This window comes from Danio rerio, chromosome 1 (genome assembly GCF_049306965.1).
Source record: "Danio rerio strain Tuebingen ecotype United States chromosome 1, GRCz12tu, whole genome shotgun sequence".
NCBI lineage: Eukaryota > Metazoa > Chordata > Actinopteri > Cypriniformes > Danionidae > Danio > Danio rerio.
Window position 1 is genome coordinate 5,122,196 of NC_133176.1, and position 14,642 is coordinate 5,136,837.

Genomic DNA, 14,642 nt, shown 5'->3' on the forward strand with positions numbered 1-14,642 from the left:
TTCATCATATTTTTAAATACAGTACATATTTATTTAGTTTTATTTTTTATTTTAAATATTTTTATTTTACATTTTTTTACATTTTGTTATTATTATTAATATTTATATTTTTATTAAGTTAATTAAAATAGAAAAAAACAAAACAAAACAAAATAATTAAACAATTAGGAGTTTATATTGTCCTAAACTTACTTTAAGTACAGTTTATAATTATTATTTATTTGTAAGTTTTTATTCATGAATTAATGTATTAATAAAATAATTATTTTATCAATTGAATTAGAAACAATCAAAAGAATGAAATGAGAGTTTGCATTGTCCTAAAATATATTATTTTAATGAGTTTTAAATAATGTCAGCGTATAGTTAATATTTTTAAGTTGTTTATTTATTTATGTATTTATTTATTTATAATATAATTATTTTATTAATTAAATTAGAAACAGTAAAACAATAAAATGGGAGTTTACATTGTTCTGGAATATTTATTTTTAATGGGTTTTAATCAATTTCAGCGTACAGTTATAATTTTTATTTGATTTTAGGCTATTTATTTATTTATTTATGTGATTTAATGTTATTGTAGCTTCATACTGCATACTATTGATTAGTTTTACTCTTTTTGTTTATTGTCCGTTTTTACAGCACAATTAAAAATATATATTTGTAAAATTTTAATGCATCCAGCTTCAGGACATTTTTGCATTTACTCAAATCAAGTCAGTTGCAGTACTTGGGTTGAAACTTGAGTTGAAAAAAATCCGCAGCAAGTTGATTACAGTGTTGTTCAGCTTTTAGGGCGTCACAGTGATGCAGTGGATAGCACAATTGCCTCCCAGCAAGAAGGTCATTGGAGTCAGTTGGCATTTCTGTGTGGAGTTTGCATTTTCTCCCCATGTTAGTGTGGATTTCCTCTGGGTGCTCCGGTTCAGTCCAAAGACATGCACTATAGGTGAACTGAATAAGATAAATTGTCTAGAGTGTATGTGTTTGAATAAGTGTATATGGGTGTTTTACAGTGATGGGTTGCAGCTGGAAGGGCATGCACTGCATAAAACATGTGCTGGATAATTTGGCGGTTCATTCCGCTGTGGGGATCCCAGAATATTAAAGGGACTAAGCCTGAAAAGAAAATGAATGAATGACTTCAGCCTTTTATAGTTTAGCTCTATGCTTTTGCAAATATTTATAGTACATTATTATTATTATTATTATTATTATTATTATTATTATTATTATTATTAACAACTTTACAAAATGTGCATAATTAATGTATTTAAATTTTAAATAAATACATACAATTTAGACATTGCAGATATACATATTAATATGATAGATCATCCTAAAATAATTGGTTGTACAGGTCATGTAATACACATCCTGTGTTTGTTTTATGCATCTTTATGCTTTAGATCAGTAACAGTGATGTAAGCATAGCTGTGAGAGCTGTTTTGGCCCCGAGGACTCATGATGTTACTGTGTTTCCCCATAAATATGTCATCTTTGTGCAAGCACAGAAAACACACCCAGGGCAAGTAATTGCAACTGTTAGTAAAGGTAATTGTCTCCAGCTTGTTTCTACTTACTCATCATTTTATCAGATTGGCCTTAGCGAGAAGGTGATGGGTTATGCAAATGAAGCCCATTACTCCAATCTGAATTATTAAAGTATAATGCAGATTTAAAACAAGAGAGACTTCCTAGATAGCATTTGCAGTCATGTTAGGGATAATTTATATCGATTTTTTTTCAAAGTAATGTTATAGAAAGGGACACAGTGAAGGTTGACAGATTTAAACATTAAAACGTACAATCTTTATGGGTATGTGTATAATATAAGTCTGAGATATGATCATGTTATTTCAAAGAATATCTCTCTTTTTATGTTAGTTGTTTAGTTTTAGTTCACTTTATTAACCCTGCAAACTCAACAAATTATTTGAATAAACCATGTAATAAAAACAGAGACTTATCTTTATTTAGTAATCACAGCTCATAATGTATTTGATACATATATTGTTTATCACCACCAACTGAATTATTATTTTTATTATTATTATTATTATTATTATTATTATTATATAGCAATAATAGTGTTATTACATCACTATTGTTGTTGTTGTTGTTATTGTATGGCAATAACCGTGTTATTACATCACTTTTATTATTACTGTAGTTGTAAGTATTATTATTGTTATTATATAGCAATAATAGTGTTATTACATAATAATAATAATAATAATAATAATAATAATAATAATAATAATTATTATTATTATTATCTTGTTGTTGTTCTATTATTCAACAAAAAAATAGATTATTTTTCAACAGTTTTAGTATTGTTGTTGTTAATAATAATAATATTAATATTATATAGCAATAATAGTGTCATTACATCACTATTATTATTATTAGTAGTAGTAGTATTAATAGTATTTTTATTAAAAATGTTATTTTAACATTGTTATTATTATTATTAGTTTTTTTGTTGTATTAATAGAAAATTTTAATTATTATTATTATAAAAGTGCTATTACTACACTATTATTATTTTAGTTGTTGTTGTTATAATTAATATTCTTATTATTTATTGCACTCTAAATGAAATAAATAAATAAATAAATAAATAAATAAATAAATAAATAAATAAATAAATAAATTCATTCATTCATTTTCTTTTCAGCCTAGTCCCTTTTAATCTGGGGTCGCCACAGTGGAATGAACCATCAACTTATCCAGCATATGTTTTACGCAGTGGATGCCCTTCAAGCTGCAACCCATCACTGGGAAACACCAATACACACTCTTTCACACACATACACTATGGACAATTTAGCTTAACCAATTCTCATATAGCATGTGTTTGGACTTGTAGGGGAACCTGGAGCACCAGGAGGAAACCCACGCCAACATGTGGAGAACATGCACACAGAAATGCCAACTGACCCAGCCAAGGCTCGAACCAGCGACTTTCTTGCTGTGAGGTGATTGTGCTACCCACTGCGCCACCGTGAAACCCTAAATAAATAAATAGGCAAATGTGAATGCTATTCGCTATTAATTTTGCGCTATGCATTTTGAGTTATACTGTAATTCTATCCATCTTGCAAAACTCACGGTCAGTTAGATGAACGTCATTTGAGGAAAACTATTTAAAATGAAAATATCCTTTCTGAAAGAGTCTTTGTTACCTATACCTGCATCAAATGTATCTCCTGCCTCTGACACCTTATATTCTGCACCATGAATGATTACCACTGAAAGCTTTAGTCATCAGCAGCCTGAACAGAACATTATCAGTTCTGCCTTTCTAAAAATACAGCCCCATCAAGGCCTCTTTTTTTATTTCAGGCAGAAGCCAACAAATAGGCCTTGATTCCACTAATGTAATGTCTTCAGAACATAATTGTTTACAACCATCCTGCTAAAACATCATGCCGATCTGTTCATCTCCATCCAGTTTGTGCATTGATTTCGTCATCACTGTGAAATTGAAATATTAAGCCATGGATCAGTACATCAGTCTTATAATAGGCGCTTCCTCGTTCATCTTGTCCATTAACATGCATGTAATTATTAGAGATAACCTACAAAATATATGTTTAGTTTGTTATTATACATTTGAATTCGGTTATTCACTCATTCATTCATTTTATTTTCAGCTTAGTCCCTTTATTAATCCGGGGTCGCCACAGCAGAATGAACCGCCAACTTATCCAGCATATGTTTTACGCAGCGGATGCCCTTCCAGCCACAACCCAACACTGGGAAACATCCATACACACTCACTCACACACATACACTACTGCTTATTCAATTCACCTATAGAGGAATTCACCAACACGGGGAGAACATGCAAACTCCGCACAGAAATTCTTGCGATCATGCTACCCACTGCGCCACCGTGACACCCTTTTATGGTTATTCATTTGAAGCATTAAAGTATTCTCAAAAATGAAGTATTTGGTGTTTAATAAGTAGTTTTCCATCAACATATTCTGCATATAAATATGTTAATGGAATATGTGAATGGATTTCAGCTGATGATATAAGTGAGGCATGTTTAACTATAAATTTAAATGAATAAAAATTCCCCTAAAAACTGTGTAATTTTGCCAAATATTGTTCAAAGAGTATCAATATTAACACACACACACACACACACACACACACAAGCACACACACACACACACACACACACGCATAGAAATGGAGCATTATGATTATTGCTATTCTGGAAATGTGCTGTGTGTGATTTCTAACCCAAATCAAACAAGCTCTAAATTCGCTTTCATGAAAAGAAAATAACAAAATGTGCCTTCTGTAATTATGTCACGTGTTCACATTTGCTTTGTGCTCTAGTGGGCCAAATGTGGCCCTTTGTGTAATAAAATCCATCTCGTGGGCAGATTTCCAGGAACAAATGATGCTCTTCAATAGGAAACACCTGTAGGAAAAGAGCATATTCATGCATATTCATATGAGATGTTTCCATGTTATTATTATTATTATTATTATTATTATTATTATTATTATTATTATTATTATTATTAATATGGTGACTATTATTATTATTATTATTATTATTATTATTATTATTATTATCATAATCATCATTATTATTATTATTATTATTATTATTATTATTATTATTGTTGTTGTTATTATTATCATAATTATCATCATCATTATTATTATTATTATTATTATTATTATTAATATTATTATTATTATTATTGTTGTTGTTGTTATTATTATCATAATCATCATCATTATTATTATTATTATTATTATTATTATTATTGTTATTATTATCATAATTATCATCATCATCATCATCATCATTATTATTATTATTATTATTGTTGTTATTATTATCATAATTATCATCATCATCATCATCATCATCATTATTATTATTATTATTATTACTATTATTATAAATAGTGGTAGTATTATTATTATTATTATTATTATTATTAGTAGTAGTAGTAGTAGTAGTAGTAGTAGTAGTAGTAATATTGCTGTTGTTGTTGTTGGGGGTGGTGTTATCATATATTTATTTATTTATTTTATTATAAGGTTGTAGGAAGATGTTAGATGTGAAATAAACAAATAAAAAAAAAAATACATACATACATACATACTAGCCTGCAATATGTTTACTTGTTTATTAACAGATTATTTTAGTAAATTTGGATTAATGTATTAAACACTATTTCTGACTTTCTATTTGTTATAACATGTCATGTGTACTGAATGTATTTCGGCATTGCTGGATGCTTTTGTATCCAATTTATTATTATCATTTTCTTTTTATTTTTTGGACAAAAAAAAAAAAAAACAGCACAAAAAACCAGCACAAATCGGGCACAAACGAATCACACAAATTTGGCGTGATTTAGAGGAAATGGGGTGGAGAGTGACGTCACGGCTACTGAAATATTTAACTTATGTCTAAACAAGGAAAACAGATACAGTGTTTGTTTTTAAAATAAATGTAAAAAATATATATTATATTTAAAATAAATAATATAACCTTTCTACAGTGGTGATGAAACCTGGGAAGAAGAGGAGACCTCGCTGCTAAGTTGACCACTCCGTCGACCAGTTCATTTGCAGAGGGGATCCAGGCACTCGCGGTCCTTCACCGTAAAAAGCAGCAGGAGATTCTGGATTTCTCGGGTTTCGGCACCACTGTAAAAAGGTTCTTTGTTGTGGGAAAAAGAAGACAGGGTCGGCGATAAGGTAAGTGACCATTTTATTATTTATTTTAAATGGTTCAAGCACAAGGCTCAAAGGTGGTGTAGTCTCTCAGCTCTCTCCCCCGACTGGTCTCTCTCGCTCCCTTTTTTTTTTTTTTTTTTTTTTTTTTAGACCACATTTATGTGCAATGTATATACTGTAAATTTTCTTTCTTTTTTTTCTTAAACTCTACTATTTTTTATATATATATATTTTATATTAATGTTAAGCACCTTGGGTCTGAGAGTAACGCAATTTCGATTCTCTGTATGTCTTGTACATGTGGCTGAATTGACAATAAAGCTGACTTTGACTTTGACTTTGACTTTGACTAAGGAGGTGTCTCTCCGGCCCAATCACTAGAGAAAACAGGTGTTATAAATTATTTCTGATTGGGCTACTGACCAGCCGCCGGTGTCTCCACTCGCTCTCCCTCCTTTCTGGGTGTTCGGCCACACTCTCCTCACCACACTGTCCTACAGTAAAAATACAGGTACATACTGTGTAATCTACAAAAATCGTTAACAGTGTAGCGATACCAAGTGAAAATGATCTCTACACTTTTTTATTGGTCAGCGTATACAGATATAAAGCTATCAGTTTTTGATTTGAACAGGTTTGCACTGTGCTGCAGAACAGGAATGTCCAAAATTCGCTGCTGTTTCATGCTGTAATATTTCAGGCTTTTCTTGGCAAGTGCTGCTGAACGGGTAGGAGCCTCTAAGGGAGTTCTTTTGTCCAGGATGACATTAAGCCCGGGACATGAGTGGTACATGCTCATCCCACTGATCTCATCCTTTAAACCTGCCAGGATGCTGTGTTTCGCTTGTCATCTCTCCTGACAGCATAAACAACGGCGGTTTATTTTCGTAAAAGAGCATTATTTTTTGCTTTCACTGTCGCACAATATGCAATCAGATAGTAACAATCTTCTTTTGAAAGGGGAATGAGTTATACGCATACCTGGTGATAGATGAGCGGATATGATGGAGCAGCTCATTCGCTTGACAAACAATCAGCATAACTCGCTCTGTTTTAATTCATTCGGTCGCAGTTGTTTCTGATTGGTAATTTGTTCTCTTTTTTTCTCCTAAAGAAAAGTTTGTGCTACAATGTTGATATAGACCTTTTTCACAGCGGAATTGAACACCTGAAGCGCCCTTCGAAGCAGTGTATCGATATTTCCGGGTTCGCTATGAGTCGCAGAGACATGACAGCCTCGGGACAGCGGATGACTTTCTCACGGTCAACTTTGCCATAATTTGGACAAGAAAATGTTGTTCGGTGAATGTGTAAAACTGCCTTAATAAAACAACTTTTAAAAGATGATACCGATTTGCAGAGTTTGTGCAGAAAACGTGTCTTACCGTTTGCGTTTGCAACATCAGGTTTCAGTAAGGTGCACAGCCAACAGCATAAAATCTGCTCATTCAAGCCATTCGTAAGCTAGATTAACCTGGCTATTTAACATCCAGCAGGATGAGTTTAATGTCAGTAGTCCCGTCTGTAAACTGTGCTAACCCCCTCCTTCCTTTTTATTCAGAGTCAGATATAGTGAATGGCGAGGTAAGTTAGCTATACAGGCGAGTTGCTATCGGTTAATACATTACAGGTTGTTTAATGCTCGTGAGGTTTTCTCAAGTCTGGAAACACATTAGCTCCTACTCGTGGATAATATTCATTTTTATTATTTATTTAAAGAACAGAAAATAACATTTTACAATACAAAAATGTACATACCAGGGGGTAATTATAAATAAAATACAAATAATCAAAATGTAATATAACATAATAATGAAATACATTGTAGAGTTCACACATTTTAAAGTGGGTCGAGTTTCTTGTTTAGAGAGTTGATACTGGTATTGTACAAGCATATTTCAGTCATCAATACCTTAAAATCTGGTTTCATATTAGTAAATTTATATTTATGAATGTACAATTTTGTTAACAACATAAGCAAATTAAATAAATAAAACTATTTTCCCTCTAGATTAGAATAATCAAGTAAAGCCCAAATGTACATTTATCCATAATGATGAAAGAGGTTTTGAACACAAAAGAATCGTTATTGATACATTTTGCAACTCACCCCATAAGCTGACTATGTACAATGCCAAAATAAGTGTAAAACTGTCTCCTCATATTCGTTACAAAAATACAATTTACATCAATCCCACTTTTAAATTTTTGCAAACAATGTTTTGCTGGATAAAACCTGTGGATGAGTTTATAGGATATTTTAATTCTATTTCTAACATGATATTTCTGTGGTAACAGCCACACTTTTCTTCAATTCACCCTTTAATAAAGACATATAATAAAATTTAATATAAGGTACAGTAATGATTTCTTTTTGGAAAAGAGTATGAATAGCTCTATCATTACTCTTGGTATTTAGTGAAACAAAATTTGCCGACATAAGATTTAGTAATATCAAAAGATGAAGCATCAGAAGGATGGTCTTATTAATACCTCTAAATAACATAAATGAATAACATGTCTCTGCAGGAATTGAACCAATAACAGTTGAAAACTTGCTGGGTTTTGTAATATTTTGATTTTGTAATAAAGGACTTCATTGTAAGAAAAGTTTACCATCTTTATTATATAACTGACTAAACAAATAATTTTACTGTCAAACCAATTAAAAAAAAAGAGATTTGCATTTGTATGAACTGTCTATTATTCCAAAATAACAACAATGTAGGGATAAATCATGCTTATAGATTAATGACCATGATGAGCACTTGTTTGTGGAAGGCAGATAGTTTAACTGGAGTTTTGTCTATATTATAATTACTCATGAAAATAAACCATAGACCACCAGTCTTTAATGAAACATGATAATCTCTGCTTTGAAGTGCATACAGCATACGAGCGTACTCCCACATATAACTTGAAACGGCATTCAACCCCCTTTAATATTGTCATCCATGATTTTCCCTGTCCTTCGTCTTTCGGGAGATCGTGGTCATTAAAGTAAGAGTGTCGTTTTTGAGTTGGAGCAGCTGGGAACGCGGCAATCACAGCGATGAGATGACCCTGCCATTCTTTCTTGCTCCGTCGCATTGAAACCGGATGTTGTGGTACACTGCTTCGCTTACCGGAACCAGGAAGTGTGAAAAAGGCCTATTGAAGGTGCTTGAACATGACATTTTATTTGGTACACCTTACCGGTACACCAGAGATTTTCTTCCAGGTTGCATGTTTGCCAGCTGCACATCTATTCACTGTAAAATAGTGATTAGTTACTTTATTTATTTATTTATTTTAAGTGAGTAAAATCAACAAGTTGACTTGATAAAAAAAAAAAAAAAATTGTAAACCCATTGCCTTAAGAGCAACAAGTTGGCTTCATTTTAAAAAGCACAATCGCCTCACAGCAAGAAGGTCGCTGGGTCAAGCCTCGGCTGGGTCAGTTGGCGTTTCTGTGTGGAGTTTGCAGGTTCTCTCTGCGTTCGTGTGGGTTTCCTCCGAGTGCTCCGGTTTCCCCCACAGTCCAAAGACATGCGGTACAGGTGAACTGGGTAGGCTAAATTGTCAGTAGTGTATGTGTGTAAATGAGTGTGTATGGATGTTTCCCAGAGATGTTATAGGGCATCCCCTGCATAAAACATATGCTAGATAAGTTGGCGGTTCATTGCGCTGTGGTGACCCCAGATTAATAAAGGGACTAAGCTGAAAAGAAAATGAATGAATGAATGAAATTGATGCAAATGCGCAACTGATACAGTGGCCAGTGAATGCTAATGAAATAATATGACTAAATAAAAATAAATAAATAAATAAATAAAAAAAAATATATATATATATATATATATATAAAATTATATATTAGATTATAATATAATTAGATTATAATATAATATAATATATTATATATATTAGCGGTGGGCCATTATCAGCATTAAAAAAAATATCACTGTTAATCTACTCTCAGTTGGGTTGGAGGGTCTATTCTAAGCTAGCTATGATGATTTTTCACCTTGATATTTTAGCACAGATGTATACCTGACCGGTGAGCCGTCTGACAAACAAGTGCCCTTCTGAATCAAATCATCAAGATGCCCTTCTGGATCTTTGACTTACTTGGAGGACACTACTGACTATGCTTACATGGACATCTGTAATCTAGTTATTTGCCTTAATAGACAATAATATAATTAAGGTGTTTGCGTGAAGTGCTTTCATGTAAGTTTCCTGTCATTTTGGGTGACTTTAACTGCAGTTCGGCAGTTTCACTTACTCGTGAACATTTCATTCATGCCCCTGTGACAAACTATGGTATTACACGAAAATAAGGAGTAAGCACTGGTTAGAGTGTTTTGGAAATTAAAAATAAAAAAACTTCTGCATTTTGCGATGTATGTGCGTGTGACTGTGCGTGTGTGTGTGGATCTTGTTAGAAAATATGGCGAAAAGTCCTTCATGACGATAATAGTTAAATCGCGGTGTTTACTTCAATAATGCCACTAATATCTGCATACTCCACATGTCTTAAATCCATTTCTGTTTAGTTCAGTCATGACTTTAGTGAGATTAAGGTGATCAAAAATGGCTATTTGGAGCTTATGAATAAACAGTAAACACAAGTACATCTTATTGAACATCCTTTATTTTCAACACTAATTATCATAGCAGAACAGTTTCTCAAGCAGTTTGTGATGCTGTTTGGAAACAGGAGATGAGCCCCTGGTCTAATGCGCCACCTGGCTTGAGAAACCCGTTCTCAAAGACTTACTTTTAGTCATTATTTGGGTAGCACACATATTCTGAATGCCTTCTGCAGAATTCAAATGTACCATCTAGATTAATTCCAAGATTACAGTGAGATTAATGTAGATTTAAAAAAAAAAAAAAAATATATATATATATATATATATATATATATATATTATAGGTTGGCATAGAAAATAAATAAATATATATGAATAGTCCAGATGCAAAAACCTTTAGGTGCCATCTGAAATTTACATCGAAAATGAACATTTTTCTCACACTCCTAAGCTTATGTTAAGTTATTTAATTTTAAAGATTTTTAAAAGAGTATATTCTGTGCCATGAACTTGAAATCACACATATATCATTATTTACAATACAAATAAAGATCTGCATGCTGTCAATATTTAGTCTACATACGACAAATCAAAACTCCATTGGGATGCAATGTACATCCATGTAATATATTCAGGGTTGGGCCGATAGACGATGCCATCATCCAACGACGATGGCCAATAGACAATACGATGTTAAGCCGGCATCGCCGATCCTCCGCCCAGCCCCTGTCGCAAACCCGCTAGTGAAAAATACACACTTAGGCACCATTTACACTAATACGTCTTAGTTTTAAAATGGCATTTTAGAACAAAAATGATCCACATCCACACCGTTTTACCTAGCATTTCTGAACAGCCCTCCGTCCGCTGAAAATGCACATTACGTGACCACACACACACACACGCACACACACACAGCACCACACTGTCATGCTCTCCTTTGAGCTTCAGAGAGCAGTGCACGTCAGACAATTTATCAATGATGTACTGCTGGATCATGTCTCACCATAGTTATTAAACGTGATATTCAGACATCCCAAGTTTTCCAGAAGTTTCAGGAGTCTCTATGCATTTGCGCAAACGAGTGATAATCTCCCGGAAATTGCGTGTCTCCCTCCCGGTCCTCAAATAAGTCACGCACCCTTCTCACCCCCGGATCCCTCCTTGCTCTTTAGACACGTCGCACGCACTCTGTCAAACACCACCCCACACCCCACCCCTGCTTTTCGCATTAGACATCGTACAATGCCAAATTGGTCGACATGGCCCGACCCTAATATTCATATAATAACAATATCGCAATAAACAGCCACAATAACCATACAAATCCATACTTTTCTCTTTTCTGTTTTGAGTGGCTGCATTTCACACACATTTCCATACAGTATATGCGAGTTTGATTTGTTTACCTCAGATGTATTGCTAAACCACCCGATAAATCAAATCTGGTGTATTTACATCGGTCCCCAATGCTGTTCATTTATTTATTTATTATTTTTTTGTAGGAAATTAGCATAACAGATAATCACTCGGAGGCAAATGCTCCGGTACACCTTCATTTATCACGCTCGTTTAGGAAAGCATCTCGACTCATTTTTATGATTCTGCTGCTGTCAACATCAGTCATGGGAAAGGATACAATCAATCATTCCTTTGAGAGCGAGAGATGGCCGTTTGACAGCGAGGGAGCATTAGTCAGTCACTTTTTTGTTTACGCCACACAACGCCGCCTGCCAAGCCCTGGCCCTCGCGAGCTCCACTTGTTTTTAGTTGGAAAAAAAGCTGGATGTGGAATTTCAATCCATTAGCAGGCTGGCTAGCTCTCCCATCGGCGGCCATCAGATGAATGTGCATTCATTAACACCAGGCCACTTTTTTTTCTTCAGGAGCAGCTAACAAATAGCGTTGCGTTCGAAGCTAATACGATGATCACTACATGAAAGTGTTGATATTTCAAATCAATGACACAATCTTACAACTATTTTATGACAACTCTATTAAGAATAAACCATTAATTCTCACTCTTGACTCAGTAAGCTTCTAACTAGCTGCCTATTTATTGTTGTTAATGTAGTAGTTGGGTTGTGTTGAGTGGGATTAGGAATGTAAAATCATGCAGAATATTTACTTTATATTGTATGTAGTAATAAACAGTCAATCTCATAGTAATAGGCAGATGATAAAGTGCAACACTACATGACAGAAGTCTTGTCTCCTATCAAGGTTTTAAGAAAAATAAATAGTAACTTGACTTCTAGGTGATTGTTTGGTATCAGAAGTGGCTTAAATGAAAGGCAAAAGACTCTGGACGCTTATTTTACCAAAATAAAATATGATCATGCCTTGATTTTTAGTTATTTAATTAAGACAGCAAGTTCTGACTTTGCTTGGACAAAATTCTTGTCACTTAAATAATGTACAATATAGAATATAAAGTCATGCTGCTGTGGAAAAAGAATAAATATTGAATATGACTTATTAATAAAGTCATCTGGAATGGCAGCGTTCTTGCACGACTCCCAGAGTTCATCAAGATTCTTTGGAGTCATCTCTAATGCCTCCTCCTTCATCTTACCCCAGACACGCTTAATAATGTTAATGTCTGGTGTCTGGGCTGGCCAATGCCGGAGCACCTTGATCTTTGTTTTCGGGAGCTTTGATGTGGAGGCTGAAGTATGAGAAGGAGCGCTATCCTGCTGAAGAATTTGCCCTCTCTTGTGTTTAAAGAAATGGGCAGTACAAACGTCTTGATACCTCAGGCTGTTGATGTCGCCATCCACTCTGCAGATCTCTCGCACGCCTCCATACTGAATGTAACCCCAAACCATGATTTTTCCTTTACCAAACTTGATTTCTCTGAGAATCTTGGGTCGATGTGGGTTCCAATAGGTCTTCTGCAATATTTGTGATGATTGGGATGCAGTTCAACAGTTGATTCATCAGAAAAATCTACCTTCTTCCACTTTTCAAAGTGATCAACTGGAAGTCATTTTTATTATTTGTTGCTCTTACAACTGGGATCAATTAGTGGTCAGAATTGGTACTATGTATAAAGATAAATAAATAAATGAATTAATGAATAAAATAAAATAAATGAATAAAATGTACATGCAGCACTTATAAAAGAAATTTTCTGCAAGAACATTTAATATTCACCCAATTCATCTTTTTTTTATTCAACATAACGTTTTTTTATGTGGAAATAAGTTCCTTTACATTATTGAAATGTTTGTTTCTCTGAGAAATAAATCAATAAAAAAAAAAAAAAATAAAAATAAATTGAAAGGTTCACTGAGGAACCAAACACTGTTTTATGGCATTACTAGCCCTCTATTGGAACATCTATTTTAATTTGGGCTATACAATTAATGTGGATGGCAGTCTATTTTTACTATGAATATCGTTAAAAATGGTAGAAATAGGTTTCCCAGAGATGGGTTGGGGCTGGAATGGCACCCGCTGCATAAAAAATGTGCTGGATAATTTGTCGGTTCATTCCACTGTGGCATCCCAGGATTTATAAAGGGACTAAGCCGATAAGAAAATGAATGAATGAATGAATGAATGGTAGAAATTTGTGTTTGCATGTTAAACAGTTTAAGATTGTAAGTGATTTCCCCCTAGAGAGTTGTGCTTTTTCAACATCTTTCTACTGTCTAGGAGAAACAATTGAGATATCAAACGGGATTTCTTTTGTGATTTCTCATTCCTACGGGAAAGCTGCTCATTTAAGGAAAGGCTGGTTGGCCAAATGTTGCACCAGATGGATTTATGTTTTTTCTTTTCTGTTTGCAATATAAGTCAGTATGTTTTGTAATCTGTTAAAGATTTATTGAGTGCACACCTTAACGAAGATGCAAATCCTATGGATTGCCTGTTGGATCTATACAGTATTGCAACAGCACAGTGTCTAAATTTAATAAAATATCATATGCAAAATAAACCAAGCTTATTGCTTAAAAAAAAAAATCTACTCAGCTTCCAAAGCAACGTTCTTAAGACTTGATTCTTCATACAGTTATCTGGTGTCTGGGTGCAAAGTAAAAAAGCAGGGCGTAATTTTGTGTACATCAAATCTCATACAAAAGTTGTGATCTATAAAAAAAAAACTAACTTGACAGGATAATGTATGCAGCTGTAAGCTCACTTAAAGTAAAAATATTCAACTTGAATACTGACTTACTGTAATTGAACAACTTTAAATCTTCATGACGCGTAATCTTTAGTATATAAATTACAATTTATTTAGGTGTACATTCACTTTTAAAAAGGTTTACAATAACAATGAAAATAAGACGTTAACTGATTTATATTTAAGTTGCAGCACACTGTAATAAA

General features: G+C 33.4%; 1 long non-coding RNA gene across 7 annotated transcripts in view; it reads left to right on the top strand.

The window, feature by feature from the left end:
* Positions 1-14,642, top strand: part of LOC137495392 (uncharacterized) — a 211,069-nt gene that overhangs the window by 88,709 nt on the left and 107,718 nt on the right. For 4 of the 7 annotated variants that reach the window (XR_011015228.2, XR_012405392.1, XR_012405390.1 and 1 more), the window contains exon 3: positions 5,550-5,748. The exons of 2 other annotated variants lie outside the window; for them this stretch is intronic. This is a non-coding gene — a long non-coding RNA (uncharacterized lncRNA). Of the gene's footprint in view, positions 1-2,875; positions 2,985-5,549; positions 5,749-14,642 lie in introns of those variants that run through there. One more of the 7 variants, XR_012405393.1, reaches the window with a different exon arrangement.